The sequence below is a fragment of the Acanthopagrus latus genome, unplaced genomic scaffold, assembly GCF_904848185.1.
Source record: "Acanthopagrus latus isolate v.2019 unplaced genomic scaffold, fAcaLat1.1, whole genome shotgun sequence".
Lineage (NCBI taxonomy): Eukaryota > Metazoa > Chordata > Actinopteri > Spariformes > Sparidae > Acanthopagrus > Acanthopagrus latus.
The window spans coordinates 48,043-70,899 of record NW_023504058.1 but is presented as its reverse complement, the minus strand read 5'-3'; the positions used below and the strand labels follow the sequence as shown (position 1 = coordinate 70,899).

Below are 22,857 nucleotides of genomic sequence, written 5' to 3'. Positions count from 1 at the left end.
GACAGAGCCATCTGTACTTCCTGAGAAGGCTGGGATCCTTCAACATATGCAAAAAACTGCTGCAGATGTTTTACCAGTCCGTGGTGGCCAGCGTCCTCTTCTACGCTGTGGTTTGCTGGGGAGGAAGCAGCAAGAAGAGGGACTCTGCCCGACTGGACAGACTGGTGAGGAGAGCTGGCTCAGTGGTGGGCACAAAGCTGGACTTTCTGGTGACTGTGGCAGAGAGAAGGACCCTGGACAAACTGCTGTCCATACTGGACAACACCCACCACCCTCTGCACAACACCTTCAGCAGGCAGAGGAGCGTGTTCAGTGGCAGACTGCTGTCTCAATCCTGCTCCACCAACAGACACAATAACTCTTTCGTCCCCCTGGCCATCAGGCTGTACAACAGCTCGCAGTGATGTCAGGAAGCACAATAGACAATGGCCAAATGCACTCAAAAGCACTCATCTTTTATGGCCCAATTTAATTTAATTGTACACCATCCCCTGTCCCCTTAATACTCTTTACCTCTATGTCACTTTATATTTTTAACATCACTTTATATTTTTCATTTAGCTCATAGAGGCATTAAATGTATAAAACACTTATACTTCTACAGTCACTTTATGTAAATAGTTACAGTTGTACAAAACATTTTTATTCTTCATTTTTACTACAGTTGTACAAAACATTTTTATTCCACATTTTTATTTCTACTGTTTCTTTGATGTTGCATGTATGTTCAATGTATGTTCAATGTTTGTTGTTGCTACTGGATGCTTGAATTTCCTCCAGGATAAATAAAGTATCTATCTATCTATCTATCTATCTATCTATCTATCTATCTATCTATCTATCTATCTATCTATCTACACTTTTAATGCAAACATATAGAAGTGAGCAAAACACAAGCAGCACAAAAAGGTTGAACATCGTTCTCAGACTAGCTGCTCTGTTGTTCAAAGCTGTGTCTCCACCGAAGAAGCAGCAGCGCCCTCTGCACAGAGAGGGCAAAAAAGCTTACAGCACCTGGTATTCCCAGGCGGTCTCCCATCCAAGTACTAACCAGGCCCGACCCTGCTTAGCTTCCGAGATCAGACGAGATCGGGCGTGTTCAGAGTGGTATGGCCGTAAGCAAGGGCAGAGCAGACAAACACACTATTTATACACCTTCACCGGCTCCGTCCTCATCCTTTCCTTTCCTTTCCTTTCCTTTCTCTATATCTGTGAGGGGGCAAACATTAGCGCACTTGAACACCTTTTGGGGAATGCCAGTGTTTTCAGAGAGTGGCTGCATTCCAGCGTTTCAATCTTTCCAGGTAATCACTGAGATATACCAGTGCAGCACAGCTGAAGACAGAGCGCTGTCATAAACATCAGTCCGACTGGGTCAGTAGAGAATAGCGGAGCGTCTTTGCTTGTTTCGCTCCGTGTCAACGCGTATGAATAGTGCATTTGTCTCCTGCACCTTGGCTTGCGGCCACACCGCCCTGAACGCGCCCGATCTCGTCCGATCTCGGAAGCCAAGCAGGGTCGGGCCTGGTTAGTACTTGGATGGGTGACCGCCTGGGAATTCCGGGTGCTGTAAGCTTTTTAATTTCTCTGCAAAAGCAGGGAACGAACTCAACTGTTGAAGGATTTTCCAAGGCATGTCGTGATATAATGCATATACACTTTTAATGCAAACATATAGAAGTGAGCAAAACACAAGCAGCACAAAAAGGTTGAACATCGTTCTCAGACTAGCTGCTCTGTTGTTCAAAGCTGTGTCTCCACCGAAGAAGCAGCAGCGCCCTCTGCACAGAGAGGGCAAAAAAGCTTACAGCACCTGGTATTCCCAGGCGGTCTCCCATCCAAGTACTAACCAGGCCCGACCCTGCTTAGCTTCCGAGATCAGACGAGATCGGGCGTGTTCAGAGTGGTATGGCCGTAAGCAAGGGCAGAGCAGACAAACACACTATTTATACACCTTCACCGGCTCCGTCCTCATCCTTTCCTTTCCTTTCCTTTCCTTTCTCTATATCTGTGAGGGGGCAAACATTAGCGCACTTGAACACCTTTTGGGGAATGCCAGTGTTTTCAGAGAGTGGCTGCATTCCAGCGTTTCAATCTTTCCAGGTAATCACTGAGATATACCAGTGCAGCACAGCTGAAGACAGAGCGCTGTCATAAACATCAGTCCGACTGGGTCAGTAGAGAATAGCGGAGCGTCTTTGCTTGTTTCGCTCCGTGTCAACGCGTATGAATAGTGCATTTGTCTCCTGCACCTTGGCTTGCGGCCACACCGCCCTGAACGCGCCCGATCTCGTCCGATCTCGGAAGCCAAGCAGGGTCGGGCCTGGTTAGTACTTGGATGGGTGACCGCCTGGGAATTCCGGGTGCTGTAAGCTTTTTAATTTCTCTGCAAAAGCAGGGAACGAACTCAACTGTTGAAGGATTTTCCAAGGCATGTCGTGATATAATGCATATACACTTTTAATGCAAACATATAGAAGTGAGCAAAACACAAGCAGCACAAAAAGGTTGAACATCGTTCTCAGACTAGCTGCTCTGTTGTTCAAAGCTGTGTCTCCACCGAAGAAGCAGCAGCGCCCTCTGCACAGAGAGGGCAAAAAAGCTTACAGCACCTGGTATTCCCAGGCGGTCTCCCATCCAAGTACTAACCAGGCCCGACCCTGCTTAGCTTCCGAGATCAGACGAGATCGGGCGTGTTCAGAGTGGTATGGCCGTAAGCAAGGGCAGAGCAGACAAACACACTATTTATACACCTTCACCGGCTCCGTCCTCATCCTTTCCTTTCCTTTCCTTTCCTTTCTCTATATCTGTGAGGGGGCAAACATTAGCGCACTTGAACACCTTTTGGGGAATGCCAGTGTTTTCAGAGAGTGGCTGCATTCCAGCGTTTCAATCTTTCCAGGTAATCACTGAGATATACCAGTGCAGCACAGCTGAAGACAGAGCGCTGTCATAAACATCAGTCCGACTGGGTCAGTAGAGAATAGCGGAGCGTCTTTGCTTGTTTCGCTCCGTGTCAACGCGTATGAATAGTGCATTTGTCTCCTGCACCTTGGCTTGCGGCCACACCGCCCTGAACGCGCCCGATCTCGTCCGATCTCGGAAGCCAAGCAGTGTCGGGCCTGGTTAGTACTTGGATGGGTGACCGCCTGGGAATTCCGGGTGCTGTAAGCTTTTTAATTTCTCTGCAAAAGCAGGGAACGAACTCAACTGTTGAAGGATTTTCCAAGGCATGTCGTGATATAATGCATATACACTTTTAATGCAAACATATAGAAGTGAGCAAAACACAAGCAGCACAAAAAGGTTGAACATCGTTCTCAGACTAGCTGCTCTGTTGTTCAAAGCTGTGTCTCCACCGAAGAAGCAGCAGCGCCCTCTGCACAGAGAGGGCAAAAAAGCTTACAGCACCTGGTATTCCCAGGCGGTCTCCCATCCAAGTACTAACCAGGCCTGACCCTGCTTAGGGAATTCCAGGTGCTGTAAGCTTTTTTATTTCTCTGCAAAAGCAGGGAACGCACTCAACTGTTGAAGGATTTTCCAAGGCATGTCATGATATAATGAGAGGGTATTCAAGGACGGTGACAGAGACGAGCTGAAGCTCGTACAGGGAGAAGTCAAGGTCCAGCTGAGAGAGGCAAAGGAGGAGTACAGAAGGAAGGTGGAACAGAAGCTGCAGCGGAACAACATGAGGGAGGTCTGGGATGGCATGAAAACCATTACAGGCTGCAAGAAGAAGGGCAGCAGCACAGAAGAGGGGGATGCTGGGAGAGCTAACCAGCTAAACCTGTTTTTTAACAGGTTTGAAACCCCAGCTCCCACAGCCAGTGACTGCCCACTTCACACCCCTCACACCCCCGTCACCCCCATCACGTCCATTATCACCTCAGACTACAGGGCACCGCAACCCGCCACACCCACGGACAGTTCAACCCTCCCCCCCACCCCTACCATAGACAGTTCAACCCCCCCTCCCCACCACCACGGACATTTCAATCCCCCTCCCCTTCACCATCACCAAGGAGCAGGTGAGCAAAGAGCTGAGGAGACTGTGCCCAAGGAAAGCAGCGGACCCGGACAAAGCGTGTCCAAGGATGCTCAAGGCCTGCTCTGCTGAACTGGGGAGCCGCTTCAGCAACTGTTCAACCATAGCCTGAGGCTGGGGAGGGTCTCTGTGCTCTGGAAGACTTCATGTCTCATCCCACATGCAGAAATACTCAGATGACACTGCAATAGTGGGCTGTATCAAGGATGGACAGGAGGGGGAGTACAGGAGCCTGATTGAGGGCTTTGTGGAGTGGTGCAGGTCCAACCGCCTACAGCTGAACACCTCCAAGACGAAGGAGATGGTTGTGGACTTCAGAAGGAAGAAACCGCAGCTCCAAGCTGTGTCCATCGAGGGGGTCGATGTGGAGGTGGTCAGGACCTACAAATACCTGGGGCTGCAGCTGGATGACAGGTTGGAGTGGACAGCAAACATGGACGCTGTACACAGGAAAGGACAGAGCCATCTGTACTTCCTGAGAAGGCTGGGATCCTTCAACATATGCAAAAAACTGCTGCAGATGTTTTACCAGTCCGTGGTGGCCAGCGTCCTCTTCTACGCTGTGGTTTGCTGGGGAGGAAGCAGCAAGAAGAGGGACTCTGCCCGACTGGACAGACTGGTGAGGAGAGCTGGCTCAGTGGTGGGCACAAAGCTGGACTTTCTGGTGACTGTGGCAGAGAGAAGGACCCTGGACAAACTGCTGTCCATACTGGACAACACCCACCACCCTCTGCACAACACCTTCAGCAGGCAGAGGAGCGTGTTCAGTGGCAGACTGCTGTCTCAATCCTGCTCCACCAACAGACACAATAACTCTTTCGTCCCCCTGGCCATCAGGCTGTACAACAGCTCGCAGTGATGTCAGGAAGCACAATAGACAATGGCCAAATGCACTCAAAAGCACTCATCTTTTATGGCCCAATTTAATTTAATTGTACACCATCCCCTGTCCCCTTAATACTCTTTACCTCTATGTCACTTTATATTTTTAACATCACTTTATATTTTTCATTTAGCTCATAGAGGCATTAAATGTATAAAACACTTATACTTCTACAGTCACTTTATGTAAATAGTTACAGTTGTACAAAACATTTTTATTCTTCATTTTTACTACAGTTGTACAAAACATTTTTATTCCACATTTTTATTTCTACTGTTTCTTTGATGTTGCATGTATGTTCAATGTATGTTCAATGTTTGTTGTTGCTACTGGATGCTTGAATTTCCTCCAGGATAAATAAAGTATCTATCTATCTATCTATCTATCTATCTATCTATCTATCTATCTATCTATCTATCTATCTATCTATCTACACTTTTAATGCAAACATATAGAAGTGAGCAAAACACAAGCAGCACAAAAAGGTTGAACATCGTTCTCAGACTAGCTGCTCTGTTGTTCAAAGCTGTGTCTCCACCGAAGAAGCAGCAGCGCCCTCTGCACAGAGAGGGCAAAAAAGCTTACAGCACCTGGTATTCCCAGGCGGTCTCCCATCCAAGTACTAACCAGGCCCGACCCTGCTTAGCTTCCGAGATCAGACGAGATCGGGCGTGTTCAGAGTGGTATGGCCGTAAGCAAGGGCAGAGCAGACAAACACACTATTTATACACCTTCACCGGCTCCGTCCTCATCCTTTCCTTTCCTTTCCTTTCCTTTCTCTATATCTGTGAGGGGGCAAACATTAGCGCACTTGAACACCTTTTGGGGAATGCCAGTGTTTTCAGAGAGTGGCTGCATTCCAGCGTTTCAATCTTTCCAGGTAATCACTGAGATATACCAGTGCAGCACAGCTGAAGACAGAGCGCTGTCATAAACATCAGTCCTACTGGGTCAGTAGAGAGTAGCGGAGCGTCTTTGCTTGTTTCGCTCCGTGTCAACGCGTATGAATAGTGCATTTGTCTCCTGCACCTTGGCTTGCGGCCACACCGCCCTGAACGCGCCCGATCTCGTCCGATCTCGGAAGCCAAGCAGTGTCGGGCCTGGTTAGTACTTGGATGGGTGACCGCCTGGGAATTCCGGGTGCTGTAAGCTTTTTAATTTCTCTGCAAAAGCAGGGAACGAACTCAACTGTTGAAGGATTTTCCAAGGCATGTCGTGATATAATGCATATACACTTTTAATGCAAACATATAGAAGTGAGCAAAACACAAGCAGCACAAAAAGGTTGAACATCGTTCTCAGACTAGCTGCTCTGTTGTTCAAAGCTGTGTCTCCACCGAAGAAGCAGCAGCGCCCTCTGCACAGAGAGGGCAAAAAAGCTTACAGCACCTGGTATTCCCAGGCGGTCTCCCATCCAAGTACTAACCAGGCCTGACCCTGCTTAGGGAATTCCAGGTGCTGTAAGCTTTTTTATTTCTCTGCAAAAGCAGGGAACGCACTCAACTGTTGAAGGATTTTCCAAGGCATGTCATGATATAATGAGAGGGTATTCAAGGACGGTGACAGAGACGAGCTGAAGCTCGTACAGGGAGAAGTCAAGGTCCAGCTGAGAGAGGCAAAGGAGGAGTACAGAAGGAAGGTGGAACAGAAGCTGCAGCGGAACAACATGAGGGAGGTCTGGGATGGCATGAAAACCATTACAGGCTGCAAGAAGAAGGGCAGCAGCACAGAAGAGGGGGATGCTGGGAGAGCTAACCAGCTAAACCTGTTTTTTAACAGGTTTGAAACCCCAGCTCCCACAGCCAGTGACTGCCCACTTCACACCCCTCACACCCCCGTCACCCCCATCACGTCCATTATCACCTCAGACTACAGGGCACCGCAACCCGCCACACCCACGGACAGTTCAACCCTCCCCCCCACCCCTACCATAGACAGTTCAACCCCCCCTCCCCACCACCACGGACATTTCAATCCCCCTCCCCTTCACCATCACCAAGGAGCAGGTGAGCAAAGAGCTGAGGAGACTGTGCCCAAGGAAAGCAGCGGACCCGGACAAAGCGTGTCCAAGGATGCTCAAGGCCTGCTCTGCTGAACTGGGGAGCCGCTTCAGCAACTGTTCAACCATAGCCTGAGGCTGGGGAGGGTCTCTGTGCTCTGGAAGACTTCATGTCTCATCCCACATGCAGAAATACTCAGATGACACTGCAATAGTGGGCTGTATCAAGGATGGACAGGAGGGGGAGTACAGGAGCCTGATTGAGGGCTTTGTGGAGTGGTGCAGGTCCAACCGCCTACAGCTGAACACCTCCAAGACGAAGGAGATGGTTGTGGACTTCAGAAGGAAGAAACCGCAGCTCCAAGCTGTGTCCATCGAGGGGGTCGATGTGGAGGTGGTCAGGACCTACAAATACCTGGGGCTGCAGCTGGATGACAGGTTGGAGTGGACAGCAAACATGGACGCTGTACACAGGAAAGGACAGAGCCATCTGTACTTCCTGAGAAGGCTGGGATCCTTCAACATATGCAAAAAACTGCTGCAGATGTTTTACCAGTCCGTGGTGGCCAGCGTCCTCTTCTACGCTGTGGTTTGCTGGGGAGGAAGCAGCAAGAAGAGGGACTCTGCCCGACTGGACAGACTGGTGAGGAGAGCTGGCTCAGTGGTGGGCACAAAGCTGGACTTTCTGGTGACTGTGGCAGAGAGAAGGACCCTGGACAAACTGCTGTCCATACTGGACAACACCCACCACCCTCTGCACAACACCTTCAGCAGGCAGAGGAGCGTGTTCAGTGGCAGACTGCTGTCTCAATCCTGCTCCACCAACAGACACAATAACTCTTTCGTCCCCCTGGCCATCAGGCTGTACAACAGCTCGCAGTGATGTCAGGAAGCACAATAGACAATGGCCAAATGCACTCAAAAGCACTCATCTTTTATGGCCCAATTTAATTTAATTGTACACCATCCCCTGTCCCCTTAATACTCTTTACCTCTATGTCACTTTATATTTTTAACATCACTTTATATTTTTCATTTAGCTCATAGAGGCATTAAATGTATAAAACACTTATACTTCTACAGTCACTTTATGTAAATAGTTACAGTTGTACAAAACATTTTTATTCTTCATTTTTACTACAGTTGTACAAAACATTTTTATTCCACATTTTTATTTCTACTGTTTCTTTGATGTTGCATGTATGTTCAATGTATGTTCAATGTTTGTTGTTGCTACTGGATGCTTGAATTTCCTCCAGGATAAATAAAGTATCTATCTATCTATCTATCTATCTATCTATCTATCTATCTATCTATCTATCTATCTATCTATCTACACTTTTAATGCAAACATATAGAAGTGAGCAAAACACAAGCAGCACAAAAAGGTTGAACATCGTTCTCAGACTAGCTGCTCTGTTGTTCAAAGCTGTGTCTCCACCGAAGAAGCAGCAGCGCCCTCTGCACAGAGAGGGCAAAAAAGCTTACAGCACCTGGTATTCCCAGGCGGTCTCCCATCCAAGTACTAACCAGGCCCGACCCTGCTTAGCTTCCGAGATCAGACGAGATCGGGCGTGTTCAGAGTGGTATGGCCGTAAGCAAGGGCAGAGCAGACAAACACACTATTTATACACCTTCACCGGCTCCGTCCTCATCCTTTCCTTTCCTTTCCTTTCCTTTCTCTATATCTGTGAGGGGGCAAACATTAGCGCACTTGAACACCTTTTGGGGAATGCCAGTGTTTTCAGAGAGTGGCTGCATTCCAGCGTTTCAATCTTTCCAGGTAATCACTGAGATATACCAGTGCAGCACAGCTGAAGACAGAGCGCTGTCATAAACATCAGTCCGACTGGGTCAGTAGAGAATAGCGGAGCGTCTTTGCTTGTTTCGCTCCGTGTCAACGCGTATGAATAGTGCATTTGTCTCCTGCACCTTGGCTTGCGGCCACACCGCCCTGAACGCGCCCGATCTCGTCCGATCTCGGAAGCCAAGCAGGGTCGGGCCTGGTTAGTACTTGGATGGGTGACCGCCTGGGAATTCCGGGTGCTGTAAGCTTTTTAATTTCTCTGCAAAAGCAGGGAACGAACTCAACTGTTGAAGGATTTTCCAAGGCATGTCGTGATATAATGCATATACACTTTTAATGCAAACATATAGAAGTGAGCAAAACACAAGCAGCACAAAAAGGTTGAACATCGTTCTCAGACTAGCTGCTCTGTTGTTCAAAGCTGTGTCTCCACCGAAGAAGCAGCAGCGCCCTCTGCACAGAGAGGGCAAAAAAGCTTACAGCACCTGGTATTCCCAGGCGGTCTCCCATCCAAGTACTAACCAGGCCCGACCCTGCTTAGCTTCCGAGATCAGACGAGATCGGGCGTGTTCAGAGTGGTATGGCCGTAAGCAAGGGCAGAGCAGACAAACACACTATTTATACACCTTCACCGGCTCCGTCCTCATCCTTTCCTTTCCTTTCCTTTCCTTTCTCTATATCTGTGAGGGGGCAAACATTAGCGCACTTGAACACCTTTTGGGGAATGCCAGTGTTTTCAGAGAGTGGCTGCATTCCAGCGTTTCAATCTTTCCAGGTAATCACTGAGATATACCAGTGCAGCACAGCTGAAGACAGAGCGCTGTCATAAACATCAGTCCGACTGGGTCAGTAGAGAATAGCGGAGCGTCTTTGCTTGTTTCGCTCCGTGTCAACGCGTATGAATAGTGCATTTGTCTCCTGCACCTTGGCTTGCGGCCACACCGCCCTGAACGCGCCCGATCTCGTCCGATCTCGGAAGCCAAGCAGGGTCGGGCCTGGTTAGTACTTGGATGGGTGACCGCCTGGGAATTCCGGGTGCTGTAAGCTTTTTAATTTCTCTGCAAAAGCAGGGAACGAACTCAACTGTTGAAGGATTTTCCAAGGCATGTCGTGATATAATGCATATACACTTTTAATGCAAACATATAGAAGTGAGCAAAACACAAGCAGCACAAAAAGGTTGAACATCGTTCTCAGACTAGCTGCTCTGTTGTTCAAAGCTGTGTCTCCACCGAAGAAGCAGCAGCGCCCTCTGCACAGAGAGGGCAAAAAAGCTTACAGCACCTGGTATTCCCAGGCGGTCTCCCATCCAAGTACTAACCAGGCCCGACCCTGCTTAGCTTCCGAGATCAGACGAGATCGGGCGTGTTCAGAGTGGTATGGCCGTAAGCAAGGGCAGAGCAGACAAACACACTATTTATACACCTTCACCGGCTCCGTCCTCATCCTTTCCTTTCCTTTCCTTTCCTTTCTCTATATCTGTGAGGGGGCAAACATTAGCGCACTTGAACACCTTTTGGGGAATGCCAGTGTTTTCAGAGAGTGGCTGCATTCCAGCGTTTCAATCTTTCCAGGTAATCACTGAGATATACCAGTGCAGCACAGCTGAAGACAGAGCGCTGTCATAAACATCAGTCCGACTGGGTCAGTAGAGAATAGCGGAGCGTCTTTGCTTGTTTCGCTCCGTGTCAACGCGTATGAATAGTGCATTTGTCTCCTGCACCTTGGCTTGCGGCCACACCGCCCTGAACGCGCCCGATCTCGTCCGATCTCGGAAGCCAAGCAGTGTCGGGCCTGGTTAGTACTTGGATGGGTGACCGCCTGGGAATTCCGGGTGCTGTAAGCTTTTTAATTTCTCTGCAAAAGCAGGGAACGAACTCAACTGTTGAAGGATTTTCCAAGGCATGTCGTGATATAATGCATATACACTTTTAATGCAAACATATAGAAGTGAGCAAAACACAAGCAGCACAAAAAGGTTGAACATCGTTCTCAGACTAGCTGCTCTGTTGTTCAAAGCTGTGTCTCCACCGAAGAAGCAGCAGCGCCCTCTGCACAGAGAGGGCAAAAAAGCTTACAGCACCTGGTATTCCCAGGCGGTCTCCCATCCAAGTACTAACCAGGCCTGACCCTGCTTAGGGAATTCCAGGTGCTGTAAGCTTTTTTATTTCTCTGCAAAAGCAGGGAACGCACTCAACTGTTGAAGGATTTTCCAAGGCATGTCATGATATAATGAGAGGGTATTCAAGGACGGTGACAGAGACGAGCTGAAGCTCGTACAGGGAGAAGTCAAGGTCCAGCTGAGAGAGGCAAAGGAGGAGTACAGAAGGAAGGTGGAACAGAAGCTGCAGCGGAACAACATGAGGGAGGTCTGGGATGGCATGAAAACCATTACAGGCTGCAAGAAGAAGGGCAGCAGCACAGAAGAGGGGGATGCTGGGAGAGCTAACCAGCTAAACCTGTTTTTTAACAGGTTTGAAACCCCAGCTCCCACAGCCAGTGACTGCCCACTTCACACCCCTCACACCCCCGTCACCCCCATCACGTCCATTATCACCTCAGACTACAGGGCACCGCAACCCGCCACACCCACGGACAGTTCAACCCTCCCCCCCACCCCTACCATAGACAGTTCAACCCCCCCTCCCCACCACCACGGACATTTCAATCCCCCTCCCCTTCACCATCACCAAGGAGCAGGTGAGCAAAGAGCTGAGGAGACTGTGCCCAAGGAAAGCAGCGGACCCGGACAAAGCGTGTCCAAGGATGCTCAAGGCCTGCTCTGCTGAACTGGGGAGCCGCTTCAGCAACTGTTCAACCATAGCCTGAGGCTGGGGAGGGTCTCTGTGCTCTGGAAGACTTCATGTCTCATCCCACATGCAGAAATACTCAGATGACACTGCAATAGTGGGCTGTATCAAGGATGGACAGGAGGGGGAGTACAGGAGCCTGATTGAGGGCTTTGTGGAGTGGTGCAGGTCCAACCGCCTACAGCTGAACACCTCCAAGACGAAGGAGATGGTTGTGGACTTCAGAAGGAAGAAACCGCAGCTCCAAGCTGTGTCCATCGAGGGGGTCGATGTGGAGGTGGTCAGGACCTACAAATACCTGGGGCTGCAGCTGGATGACAGGTTGGAGTGGACAGCAAACATGGACGCTGTACACAGGAAAGGACAGAGCCATCTGTACTTCCTGAGAAGGCTGGGATCCTTCAACATATGCAAAAAACTGCTGCAGATGTTTTACCAGTCCGTGGTGGCCAGCGTCCTCTTCTACGCTGTGGTTTGCTGGGGAGGAAGCAGCAAGAAGAGGGACTCTGCCCGACTGGACAGACTGGTGAGGAGAGCTGGCTCAGTGGTGGGCACAAAGCTGGACTTTCTGGTGACTGTGGCAGAGAGAAGGACCCTGGACAAACTGCTGTCCATACTGGACAACACCCACCACCCTCTGCACAACACCTTCAGCAGGCAGAGGAGCGTGTTCAGTGGCAGACTGCTGTCTCAATCCTGCTCCACCAACAGACACAATAACTCTTTCGTCCCCCTGGCCATCAGGCTGTACAACAGCTCGCAGTGATGTCAGGAAGCACAATAGACAATGGCCAAATGCACTCAAAAGCACTCATCTTTTATGGCCCAATTTAATTTAATTGTACACCATCCCCTGTCCCCTTAATACTCTTTACCTCTATGTCACTTTATATTTTTAACATCACTTTATATTTTTCATTTAGCTCATAGAGGCATTAAATGTATAAAACACTTATACTTCTACAGTCACTTTATGTAAATAGTTACAGTTGTACAAAACATTTTTATTCTTCATTTTTACTACAGTTGTACAAAACATTTTTATTCCACATTTTTATTTCTACTGTTTCTTTGATGTTGCATGTATGTTCAATGTATGTTCAATGTTTGTTGTTGCTACTGGATGCTTGAATTTCCTCCAGGATAAATAAAGTATCTATCTATCTATCTATCTATCTATCTATCTATCTATCTATCTATCTATCTATCTATCTATCTATCTACACTTTTAATGCAAACATATAGAAGTGAGCAAAACACAAGCAGCACAAAAAGGTTGAACATCGTTCTCAGACTAGCTGCTCTGTTGTTCAAAGCTGTGTCTCCACCGAAGAAGCAGCAGCGCCCTCTGCACAGAGAGGGCAAAAAAGCTTACAGCACCTGGTATTCCCAGGCGGTCTCCCATCCAAGTACTAACCAGGCCCGACCCTGCTTAGCTTCCGAGATCAGACGAGATCGGGCGTGTTCAGAGTGGTATGGCCGTAAGCAAGGGCAGAGCAGACAAACACACTATTTATACACCTTCACCGGCTCCGTCCTCATCCTTTCCTTTCCTTTCCTTTCCTTTCTCTATATCTGTGAGGGGGCAAACATTAGCGCACTTGAACACCTTTTGGGGAATGCCAGTGTTTTCAGAGAGTGGCTGCATTCCAGCGTTTCAATCTTTCCAGGTAATCACTGAGATATACCAGTGCAGCACAGCTGAAGACAGAGCGCTGTCATAAACATCAGTCCGACTGGGTCAGTAGAGAATAGCGGAGCGTCTTTGCTTGTTTCGCTCCGTGTCAACGCGTATGAATAGTGCATTTGTCTCCTGCACCTTGGCTTGCGGCCACACCGCCCTGAACGCGCCCGATCTCGTCCGATCTCGGAAGCCAAGCAGGGTCGGGCCTGGTTAGTACTTGGATGGGTGACCGCCTGGGAATTCCGGGTGCTGTAAGCTTTTTAATTTCTCTGCAAAAGCAGGGAACGAACTCAACTGTTGAAGGATTTTCCAAGGCATGTCGTGATATAATGCATATACACTTTTAATGCAAACATATAGAAGTGAGCAAAACACAAGCAGCACAAAAAGGTTGAACATCGTTCTCAGACTAGCTGCTCTGTTGTTCAAAGCTGTGTCTCCACCGAAGAAGCAGCAGCGCCCTCTGCACAGAGAGGGCAAAAAAGCTTACAGCACCTGGTATTCCCAGGCGGTCTCCCATCCAAGTACTAACCAGGCCCGACCCTGCTTAGCTTCCGAGATCAGACGAGATCGGGCGTGTTCAGAGTGGTATGGCCGTAAGCAAGGGCAGAGCAGACAAACACACTATTTATACACCTTCACCGGCTCCGTCCTCATCCTTTCCTTTCCTTTCCTTTCCTTTCTCTATATCTGTGAGGGGGCAAACATTAGCGCACTTGAACACCTTTTGGGGAATGCCAGTGTTTTCAGAGAGTGGCTGCATTCCAGCGTTTCAATCTTTCCAGGTAATCACTGAGATATACCAGTGCAGCACAGCTGAAGACAGAGCGCTGTCATAAACATCAGTCCGACTGGGTCAGTAGAGAATAGCGGAGCGTCTTTGCTTGTTTCGCTCCGTGTCAACGCGTATGAATAGTGCATTTGTCTCCTGCACCTTGGCTTGCGGCCACACCGCCCTGAACGCGCCCGATCTCGTCCGATCTCGGAAGCCAAGCAGTGTCGGGCCTGGTTAGTACTTGGATGGGTGACCGCCTGGGAATTCCGGGTGCTGTAAGCTTTTTAATTTCTCTGCAAAAGCAGGGAACGAACTCAACTGTTGAAGGATTTTCCAAGGCATGTCGTGATATAATGCATATACACTTTTAATGCAAACATATAGAAGTGAGCAAAACACAAGCAGCACAAAAAGGTTGAACATCGTTCTCAGACTAGCTGCTCTGTTGTTCAAAGCTGTGTCTCCACCGAAGAAGCAGCAGCGCCCTCTGCACAGAGAGGGCAAAAAAGCTTACAGCACCTGGTATTCCCAGGCGGTCTCCCATCCAAGTACTAACCAGGCCTGACCCTGCTTAGGGAATTCCAGGTGCTGTAAGCTTTTTTATTTCTCTGCAAAAGCAGGGAACGCACTCAACTGTTGAAGGATTTTCCAAGGCATGTCATGATATAATGAGAGGGTATTCAAGGACGGTGACAGAGACGAGCTGAAGCTCGTACAGGGAGAAGTCAAGGTCCAGCTGAGAGAGGCAAAGGAGGAGTACAGAAGGAAGGTGGAACAGAAGCTGCAGCGGAACAACATGAGGGAGGTCTGGGATGGCATGAAAACCATTACAGGCTGCAAGAAGAAGGGCAGCAGCACAGAAGAGGGGGATGCTGGGAGAGCTAACCAGCTAAACCTGTTTTTTAACAGGTTTGAAACCCCAGCTCCCACAGCCAGTGACTGCCCACTTCACACCCCTCACACCCCCGTCACCCCCATCACGTCCATTATCACCTCAGACTACAGGGCACCGCAACCCGCCACACCCACGGACAGTTCAACCCTCCCCCCCACCCCTACCATAGACAGTTCAACCCCCCCTCCCCACCACCACGGACATTTCAATCCCCCTCCCCTTCACCATCACCAAGGAGCAGGTGAGCAAAGAGCTGAGGAGACTGTGCCCAAGGAAAGCAGCGGACCCGGACAAAGCGTGTCCAAGGATGCTCAAGGCCTGCTCTGCTGAACTGGGGAGCCGCTTCAGCAACTGTTCAACCATAGCCTGAGGCTGGGGAGGGTCTCTGTGCTCTGGAAGACTTCATGTCTCATCCCACATGCAGAAATACTCAGATGACACTGCAATAGTGGGCTGTATCAAGGATGGACAGGAGGGGGAGTACAGGAGCCTGATTGAGGGCTTTGTGGAGTGGTGCAGGTCCAACCGCCTACAGCTGAACACCTCCAAGACGAAGGAGATGGTTGTGGACTTCAGAAGGAAGAAACCGCAGCTCCAAGCTGTGTCCATCGAGGGGGTCGATGTGGAGGTGGTCAGGACCTACAAATACCTGGGGCTGCAGCTGGATGACAGGTTGGAGTGGACAGCAAACATGGACGCTGTACACAGGAAAGGACAGAGCCATCTGTACTTCCTGAGAAGGCTGGGATCCTTCAACATATGCAAAAAACTGCTGCAGATGTTTTACCAGTCCGTGGTGGCCAGCGTCCTCTTCTACGCTGTGGTTTGCTGGGGAGGAAGCAGCAAGAAGAGGGACTCTGCCCGACTGGACAGACTGGTGAGGAGAGCTGGCTCAGTGGTGGGCACAAAGCTGGACTTTCTGGTGACTGTGGCAGAGAGAAGGACCCTGGACAAACTGCTGTCCATACTGGACAACACCCACCACCCTCTGCACAACACCTTCAGCAGGCAGAGGAGCGTGTTCAGTGGCAGACTGCTGTCTCAATCCTGCTCCACCAACAGACACAATAACTCTTTCGTCCCCCTGGCCATCAGGCTGTACAACAGCTCGCAGTGATGTCAGGAAGCACAATAGACAATGGCCAAATGCACTCAAAAGCACTCATCTTTTATGGCCCAATTTAATTTAATTGTACACCATCCCCTGTCCCCTTAATACTCTTTACCTCTATGTCACTTTATATTTTTAACATCACTTTATATTTTTCATTTAGCTCATAGAGGCATTAAATGTATAAAACACTTATACTTCTACAGTCACTTTATGTAAATAGTTACAGTTGTACAAAACATTTTTATTCTTCATTTTTACTACAGTTGTACAAAACATTTTTATTCCACATTTTTATTTCTACTGTTTCTTTGATGTTGCATGTATGTTCAATGTATGTTCAATGTTTGTTGTTGCTACTGGATGCTTGAATTTCCTCCAGGATAAATAAAGTATCTATCTATCTATCTATCTATCTATCTATCTATCTATCTATCTATCTATCTATCTATCTATCTATCTATCTACACTTTTAATGCAAACATATAGAAGTGAGCAAAACACAAGCAGCACAAAAAGGTTGAACATCGTTCTCAGACTAGCTGCTCTGTTGTTCAAAGCTGTGTCTCCACCGAAGAAGCAGCAGCGCCCTCTGCACAGAGAGGGCAAAAAAGCTTACAGCACCTGGTATTCCCAGGCGGTCTCCCATCCAAGTACTAACCAGGCCCGACCCTGCTTAGCTTCCGAGATCAGACGAGATCGGGCGTGTTCAGAGTGGTATGGCCGTAAGCAAGGGCAGAGCAGACAAACACACTATTTATACACCTTCACCGGCTCCGTCCTCATCCTTTCCTTTCCTTTCCTTTCCTTTCTCTATATCTGTGAGGGGGCAAACATTAGCGCACTTGAACACCTTTTGGGGAATGCCAGTGTTTTCAGAGAGTGGCTGCATTCCAGCGTTTCAATCTTTCCAGGTAATCACTGAGATATACCAGTGCAGCACAGCTGAAGACAGAGCGCTGTCATAAACATCAGTCCTACTGGGTCAGTAGAGAGTAGCGGAGCGTCTTTGCTTGTTTCGCTCCGTGTCAACGCGTATGAATAGTGCATTTGTCTCCTGCACCTTGGCTTGCGGCCACACCGCCCTGAACGCGCCCGATCTCGTCCGATCTCGGAAGCCAAGCAGTGTCGGGCCTGGTTAGTACTTGGATGGGTGACCGCCTGGGAATTCCGGGTGCTGTAAGCTTTTTAATTTCTCTGCAAAAGCAGGGAACGAACTCAACTGTTGAAGGATTTTCCAAGGCATGTCGTGATATAATGCATATACACTTTTAATGCAAACATATAGAAGTGAGCAAAACACAAGCAGCACAAAAAGGTTGAACATCGTTCTCAGACTAGCTGCTCTGTTGTTCAAAGCTGTGTCTCCACCGAAGAAGCAGCAGCGCCCTCTGCACAGAGAGGGCAAAAAAGCTTACAGCACCTGGTATTCCCAGGCGGTCTCCCATCCAAGTACTAACCAGGCCTGACCCTGCTTAGGGAATTCCAGGTGCTGTAAGCTTTTTTATTTCTCTGCAAAAGCAGGGAACGCACTCAACTGTTGAAGGATTTTCCAAGGCATGTCATGATATAATGAGAGGGTATTCAAGGACGGTGACAGAGACGAGCTGAAGCTCGTACAGGGAGAAGTCAAGGTCCAGCTGAGAGAGGCAAAGGAGGAGTACAGAAGGAAGGTGGAACAGAAGCTGCAGCGGAACAACATGAGGGAGGTCTGGGATGGCATGAAAACCATTACAGGCTGCAAGAAGAAGGGCAGCAGCACAGAAGAGGGGGATGCTGGGAGAGCTAACCAGCTAAACCTGTTTTTTAACAGGTTTGAAACCCCAGCTCCCACAGCCAGTGACTGCCCACTTCACACCCCTCACACCCCCGTCACCCCCATCACGTCCATTATCACCTCAGACTACAGGGCACCGCAACCCGCCACACCCACGGACAGTTCAACCCTCCCCCCCACCCCTACCATAGACAGTTCAACCCCCCCTCCCCACCACCACGGACATTTCAATCCCCCTCCCCTTCACCATCACCAAGGAGCAGGTGAGCAAAGAGCTGAGGAGACTGTGCCCAAGGAAAGCAGCGGACCCGGACAAAGCGTGTCCAAGGATGCTCAAGGCCTGCTCTGCTGAACTGGGGAGCCGCTTCAGCAACTGTTCAACCATAGCCTGAGGCTGGGGAGGGTCTCTGTGCTCTGGAAGACTTCATGTCTCATCCCACATGCAGAAATACTCAGATGACACTGCAATAGTGGGCTGTATCAAGGATGGACAGGAGGGGGAGTACAGGAGCCTGATTGAGGGCTTTGTGGAGTGGTGCAGGTCCAACCGCCTACAGCTGAACACCTCCAAGACGAAGGAGATGGTTGTGGACTTCAGAAGGAAGAAACCGCAGCTCCAAGCTGTGTCCATCGAGGGGGTCGATGTGGAGGTGGTCAGGACCTACAAATACCTGGGGCTGCAGCTGGATGACAGGTTGGAGTGGACAGCAAACATGGACGCTGTACACAGGAAAGGACAGAGCCATCTGTACTTCCTGAGAAGGCTGGGATCCTTCAACATATGCAAAAAACTGCTGCAGATGTTTTACCAGTCCGTGGTGGCCAGCGTCCTCTTCTACGCTGTGGTTTGCTGGGGAGGAAGCAGCAAGAAGAGGGACTCTGCCCGACTGGACAGACTGGTGAGGAGAGCTGGCTCAGTGGTGGGCACAAAGCTGGACTTTCTGGTGACTGTGGCAGAGAGAAGGACCCTGGACAAACTGCTGTCCATACTGGACAACACCCACCACCCTCTGCACAACACCTTCAGCAGGCAGAGGAGCGTGTTCAGTGGCAGACTGCTGTCTCAATCCTGCTCCACCAACAGACACAATAACTCTTTCGTCCCCCTGGCCATCAGGCTGTACAACAGCTCGCAGTGATGTCAGGAAGCACAATAGACAATGGCCAAATGCACTCAAAAGCACTCATCTTTTATGGCCCAATTTAATTTAATTGTACACCATCCCCTGTCCCCTTAATACTCTTTACCTCTATGTCACTTTATATTTTTAACATCACTTTATATTTTTCATTTAGCTCATAGAGGCATTAAATGTATAAAACACTTATACTTCTACAGTCACTTTATGTAAATAGTTACAGTTGTACAAAACATTTTTATTCTTCATTTTTACTACAGTTGTACAAAACATTTTTATTCCACATTTTTATTTCTACTGTTTCTTTGATGTTGCATGTATGTTCAATGTATGTTCAATGTTTGTTGTTGCTACTGGATGCTTGAATTTCCTCCAGGATAAATAAAGTATCTATCTATCTATCTATCTATCTATCTATCTATCTATCTATCTATCTATCTATCTATCTATCTATCTACACTTTTAATGCAAACATATAGAAGTGAGCAAAACACAAGCAGCACAAAAAGGTTGAACATCGTTCTCAGACTAGCTGCTCTGTTGTTCAAAGCTGTGTCTCCACCGAAGAAGCAGCAGCGCCCTCTGCACAGAGAGGGCAAAAAAGCTTACAGCACCTGGTATTCCCAGGCGGTCTCCCATCCAAGTACTAACCAGGCCCGACCCTGCTTAGCTTCCGAGATCAGACGAGATCGGGCGTGTTCAGAGTGGTATGGCCGTAAGCAAGGGCAGAGCAGACAAACACACTATTTATACACCTTCACCGGCTCCGTCCTCATCCTTTCCTTTCCTTTCCTTTCCTTTCTCTATATCTGTGAGGGGGCAAACATTAGCGCACTTGAACACCTTTTGGGGAATGCCAGTGTTTGCAGAGAGTGGCTGCATTCCAGCGTTTCAATCTTTCCAGGTAATCACTGAGATATACCAGTGCAGCACAGCTGAAGACAGAGCGCTGTCATAAACATCAGTCCGACTGGGTCAGTAGAGAATAGCGGAGCGTCTTTGCTTGTTTCGCTCCGTGTCAACGCGTATGAATAGTGCATTTGTCTCCTGCACCTTGGCTTGCGGCCACACCGCCCTGAACGCGCCCGATCTCGTCCGATCTCGGAAGCCAAGCAGTGTCGGGCCTGGTTAGTACTTGGATGGGTGACCGCCTGGGAATTCCGGGTGCTGTAAGCTTTTTAATTTCTCTGCAAAAGCAGGGAACGAACTCAACTGTTGAAGGATTTTCCAAGGCATGTCGTGATATAATGCATATACACTTTTAATGCAAACATATAGAAGTGAGCAAAACACAAGCAGCACAAAAAGGTTGAACATCGTTCTCAGACTAGCTGCTCTGTTGTTCAAAGCTGTGTCTCCACCGAAGAAGCAGCAGCGCCCTCTGCACAGAGAGGGCAAAAAAGCTTACAGCACCTGGTATTCCCAGGCGGTCTCCCATCCAAGTACTAACCAGGCCTGACCCTGCTTAGGGAATTCCAGGTGCTGTAAGCTTTTTTATTTCTCTGCAAAAGCAGGGAACGCACTCAACTGTTGAAGGATTTTCCAAGGCATGTCATGATATAATGAGAGGGTATTCAAGGACGGTGACAGAGACGAGCTGAAGCTCGTACAGGGAGAAGTCAAGGTCCAGCTGAGAGAGGCAAAGGAGGAGTACAGAAGGAAGGTGGAACAGAAGCTGCAGCGGAACAACATGAGGGAGGTCTGGGATGGCATGAAAACCATTACAGGCTGCAAGAAGAAGGGCAGCAGCACAGAAGAGGGGGATGCTGGGAGAGCTAACCAGCTAAACCTGTTTTTTAACAGGTTTGAAACCCCAGCTCCCACAGCCAGTGACTGCCCACTTCACACCCCTCACACCCCCGTCACCCCCATCACGTCCATTATCACCTCAGACTACAGGGCACCGCAACCCGCCACACCCACGGACAGTTCAACCCTCCCCCCCACCCCTACCATAGACAGTTCAACCCCCCCTCCCCACCACCACGGACATTTCAATCCCCCTCCCCTTCACCATCACCAAGGAGCAGGTGAGCAAAGAGCTGAGGAGACTGTGCCCAAGGAAAGCAGCGGACCCGGACAAAGCGTGTCCAAGGATGCTCAAGGCCTGCTCTGCTGAACTGGGGAGCCGCTTCAGCAACTGTTCAACCATAGCCTGAGGCTGGGGAGGGTCTCTGTGCTCTGGAAGACTTCATGTCTCATCCCACATGCAGAAATACTCAGATGACACTGCAATAGTGGGCTGTATCAAGGATGGACAGGAGGGGGAGTACAGGAGCCTGATTGAGGGCTTTGTGGAGTGGTGCAGGTCCAACCGCCTACAGCTGAACACCTCCAAGACGAAGGAGATGGTTGTGGACTTCAGAAGGAAGAAACCGCAGCTCCAAGCTGTGTCCATCGAGGGGGTCGATGTGGAGGTGGTCAGGACCTACAAATACCTGGGGCTGCAGCTGGATGACAGGTTGGAGTGGACAGCAAACATGGACGCTGTACACAGGAAAGGACAGAGCCATCTGTACTTCCTGAGAAGGCTGGGATCCTTCAACATATGCAAAAAACTGCTGCAGATGTTTTACCAGTCCGTGGTGGCCAGCGTCCTCTTCTACGCTGTGGTTTGCTGGGGAGGAAGCAGCAAGAAGAGGGACTCTGCCCGACTGGACAGACTGGTGAGGAGAGCTGGCTCAGTGGTGGGCACAAAGCTGGACTTTCTGGTGACTGTGGCAGAGAGAAGGACCCTGGACAAACTGCTGTCCATACTGGACAACACCCACCACCCTCTGCACAACACCTTCAGCAGGCAGAGGAGCGTGTTCAGTGGCAGACTGCTGTCTCAATCCTGCTCCACCAACAGACACAATAACTCTTTCGTCCCCCTGGCCATCAGGCTGTACAACAGCTCGCAGTGATGTCAGGAAGCACAATAGACAATGGCCAAATGCACTCAAAAGCACTCATCTTTTATGGCCCAATTTAATTTAATTGTACACCATCCCCTGTCCCCTTAATACTCTTTACCTCTATGTCACTTTATATTTTTAACATCACTTTATATTTTTCATTTAGCTCATAGAGGCATTAAATGTATAAAACACTTATACTTCTACAGTCACTTTATGTAAATAGTTACAGTTGTACAAAACATTTTTATTCTTCATTTTTACTACAGTTGTACAAAACATTTTTATTCCACATTTTTATTTCTACTGTTTCTTTGATGTTGCATGTATGTTCAATGTATGTTCAATGTTTGTTGTTGCTACTGGATGCTTGAATTTCCTCCAGGATAAATAAAGTATCTATCTATCTATCTATCTATCTATCTATCTATCTATCTATCTATCTATCTATCTATCTATCTATCTACACTTTTAATGCAAACATATAGAAGTGAGCAAAACACAAGCAGCACAAAAAGGTTGAACATCGTTCTCAGACTAGCTGCTCTGTTGTTCAAAGCTGTGTCTCCACCGAAGAAGCAGCAGCGCCCTCTGCACAGAGAGGGCAAAAAAGCTTACAGCACCTGGTATTCCCAGGCGGTCTCCCATCCAAGTACTAACCAGGCCCGACCCTGCTTAGCTTCCGAGATCAGACGAGATCGGGCGTGTTCAGAGTGGTATGGCCGTAAGCAAGGGCAGAGCAGACAAACACACTATTTATACACCTTCACCGGCTCCGTCCTCATCCTTTCCTTTCCTTTCCTTTCCTTTCTCTATATCTGTGAGGGGGCAAACATTAGCGCACTTGAACACCTTTTGGGGAATGCCAGTGTTTTCAGAGAGTGGCTGCATTCCAGCGTTTCAATCTTTCCAGGTAATCACTGAGATATACCAGTGCAGCACAGCTGAAGACAGAGCGCTGTCATAAACATCAGTCCGACTGGGTCAGTAGAGAATAGCGGAGCGTCTTTGCTTGTTTCGCTCCGTGTCAACGCG

The 22,857-nt window shown here is 48.9% G+C and overlaps 23 non-coding genes across 23 annotated transcripts; 11 read left to right on the top strand and 12 right to left on the bottom strand.

The window, feature by feature from the left end:
• Window positions 1-1,002: 1,002 nt before the first annotated feature.
• LOC119016096 lies at window positions 1,003-1,121 on the bottom strand. Its single transcript, XR_005073803.1, has one exon. It is a non-coding gene; the product is annotated as a 5S ribosomal RNA (ribosomal RNA).
• Window positions 1,122-1,457: 336 nt separating this feature from the next.
• On the top strand, window positions 1,458-1,576 carry LOC119016034. Its single transcript, XR_005073744.1, has one exon. It is a non-coding gene; the product is annotated as a 5S ribosomal RNA (ribosomal RNA).
• Window positions 1,577-1,801: 225 nt separating this feature from the next.
• Window positions 1,802-1,920, bottom strand: LOC119016095. The gene has a single exon (XR_005073802.1). It is a non-coding gene; the product is annotated as a 5S ribosomal RNA (ribosomal RNA).
• A 336-nt stretch (window positions 1,921-2,256) lies between these two features.
• On the top strand, window positions 2,257-2,375 carry LOC119016033. The gene has a single exon (XR_005073743.1). It is a non-coding gene; the product is annotated as a 5S ribosomal RNA (ribosomal RNA).
• A 225-nt stretch (window positions 2,376-2,600) lies between these two features.
• On the bottom strand, window positions 2,601-2,719 carry LOC119016094. The gene has a single exon (XR_005073801.1). It is a non-coding gene; the product is annotated as a 5S ribosomal RNA (ribosomal RNA).
• A 336-nt stretch (window positions 2,720-3,055) lies between these two features.
• LOC119016054 lies at window positions 3,056-3,174 on the top strand. Its single transcript, XR_005073764.1, has one exon. It is a non-coding gene; the product is annotated as a 5S ribosomal RNA (ribosomal RNA).
• Window positions 3,175-5,506: 2,332 nt separating this feature from the next.
• On the bottom strand, window positions 5,507-5,625 carry LOC119016093. The gene has a single exon (XR_005073800.1). It is a non-coding gene; the product is annotated as a 5S ribosomal RNA (ribosomal RNA).
• Window positions 5,626-5,961: 336 nt separating this feature from the next.
• On the top strand, window positions 5,962-6,080 carry LOC119016053. The gene has a single exon (XR_005073763.1). It is a non-coding gene; the product is annotated as a 5S ribosomal RNA (ribosomal RNA).
• A 2,328-nt stretch (window positions 6,081-8,408) lies between these two features.
• Window positions 8,409-8,527, bottom strand: LOC119016092. The gene has a single exon (XR_005073799.1). It is a non-coding gene; the product is annotated as a 5S ribosomal RNA (ribosomal RNA).
• A 336-nt stretch (window positions 8,528-8,863) lies between these two features.
• LOC119016032 lies at window positions 8,864-8,982 on the top strand. Its single transcript, XR_005073742.1, has one exon. It is a non-coding gene; the product is annotated as a 5S ribosomal RNA (ribosomal RNA).
• A 225-nt stretch (window positions 8,983-9,207) lies between these two features.
• On the bottom strand, window positions 9,208-9,326 carry LOC119016091. Its single transcript, XR_005073798.1, has one exon. It is a non-coding gene; the product is annotated as a 5S ribosomal RNA (ribosomal RNA).
• Window positions 9,327-9,662: 336 nt separating this feature from the next.
• On the top strand, window positions 9,663-9,781 carry LOC119016031. The gene has a single exon (XR_005073741.1). It is a non-coding gene; the product is annotated as a 5S ribosomal RNA (ribosomal RNA).
• Window positions 9,782-10,006: 225 nt separating this feature from the next.
• On the bottom strand, window positions 10,007-10,125 carry LOC119016089. Its single transcript, XR_005073796.1, has one exon. It is a non-coding gene; the product is annotated as a 5S ribosomal RNA (ribosomal RNA).
• Window positions 10,126-10,461: 336 nt separating this feature from the next.
• Window positions 10,462-10,580, top strand: LOC119016052. Its single transcript, XR_005073762.1, has one exon. It is a non-coding gene; the product is annotated as a 5S ribosomal RNA (ribosomal RNA).
• A 2,332-nt stretch (window positions 10,581-12,912) lies between these two features.
• Window positions 12,913-13,031, bottom strand: LOC119016088. Its single transcript, XR_005073795.1, has one exon. It is a non-coding gene; the product is annotated as a 5S ribosomal RNA (ribosomal RNA).
• A 336-nt stretch (window positions 13,032-13,367) lies between these two features.
• LOC119016029 lies at window positions 13,368-13,486 on the top strand. The gene has a single exon (XR_005073740.1). It is a non-coding gene; the product is annotated as a 5S ribosomal RNA (ribosomal RNA).
• A 225-nt stretch (window positions 13,487-13,711) lies between these two features.
• LOC119016087 lies at window positions 13,712-13,830 on the bottom strand. Its single transcript, XR_005073794.1, has one exon. It is a non-coding gene; the product is annotated as a 5S ribosomal RNA (ribosomal RNA).
• A 336-nt stretch (window positions 13,831-14,166) lies between these two features.
• On the top strand, window positions 14,167-14,285 carry LOC119016051. The gene has a single exon (XR_005073761.1). It is a non-coding gene; the product is annotated as a 5S ribosomal RNA (ribosomal RNA).
• Window positions 14,286-16,621: 2,336 nt separating this feature from the next.
• On the bottom strand, window positions 16,622-16,740 carry LOC119016086. The gene has a single exon (XR_005073793.1). It is a non-coding gene; the product is annotated as a 5S ribosomal RNA (ribosomal RNA).
• Window positions 16,741-17,076: 336 nt separating this feature from the next.
• Window positions 17,077-17,195, top strand: LOC119016050. Its single transcript, XR_005073760.1, has one exon. It is a non-coding gene; the product is annotated as a 5S ribosomal RNA (ribosomal RNA).
• Window positions 17,196-19,527: 2,332 nt separating this feature from the next.
• Window positions 19,528-19,646, bottom strand: LOC119016085. Its single transcript, XR_005073792.1, has one exon. It is a non-coding gene; the product is annotated as a 5S ribosomal RNA (ribosomal RNA).
• Window positions 19,647-19,982: 336 nt separating this feature from the next.
• LOC119016049 lies at window positions 19,983-20,101 on the top strand. Its single transcript, XR_005073759.1, has one exon. It is a non-coding gene; the product is annotated as a 5S ribosomal RNA (ribosomal RNA).
• Window positions 20,102-22,433: 2,332 nt separating this feature from the next.
• Window positions 22,434-22,552, bottom strand: LOC119016084. Its single transcript, XR_005073791.1, has one exon. It is a non-coding gene; the product is annotated as a 5S ribosomal RNA (ribosomal RNA).
• Between the last annotated feature and the right edge of the window lie 305 nt (window positions 22,553-22,857).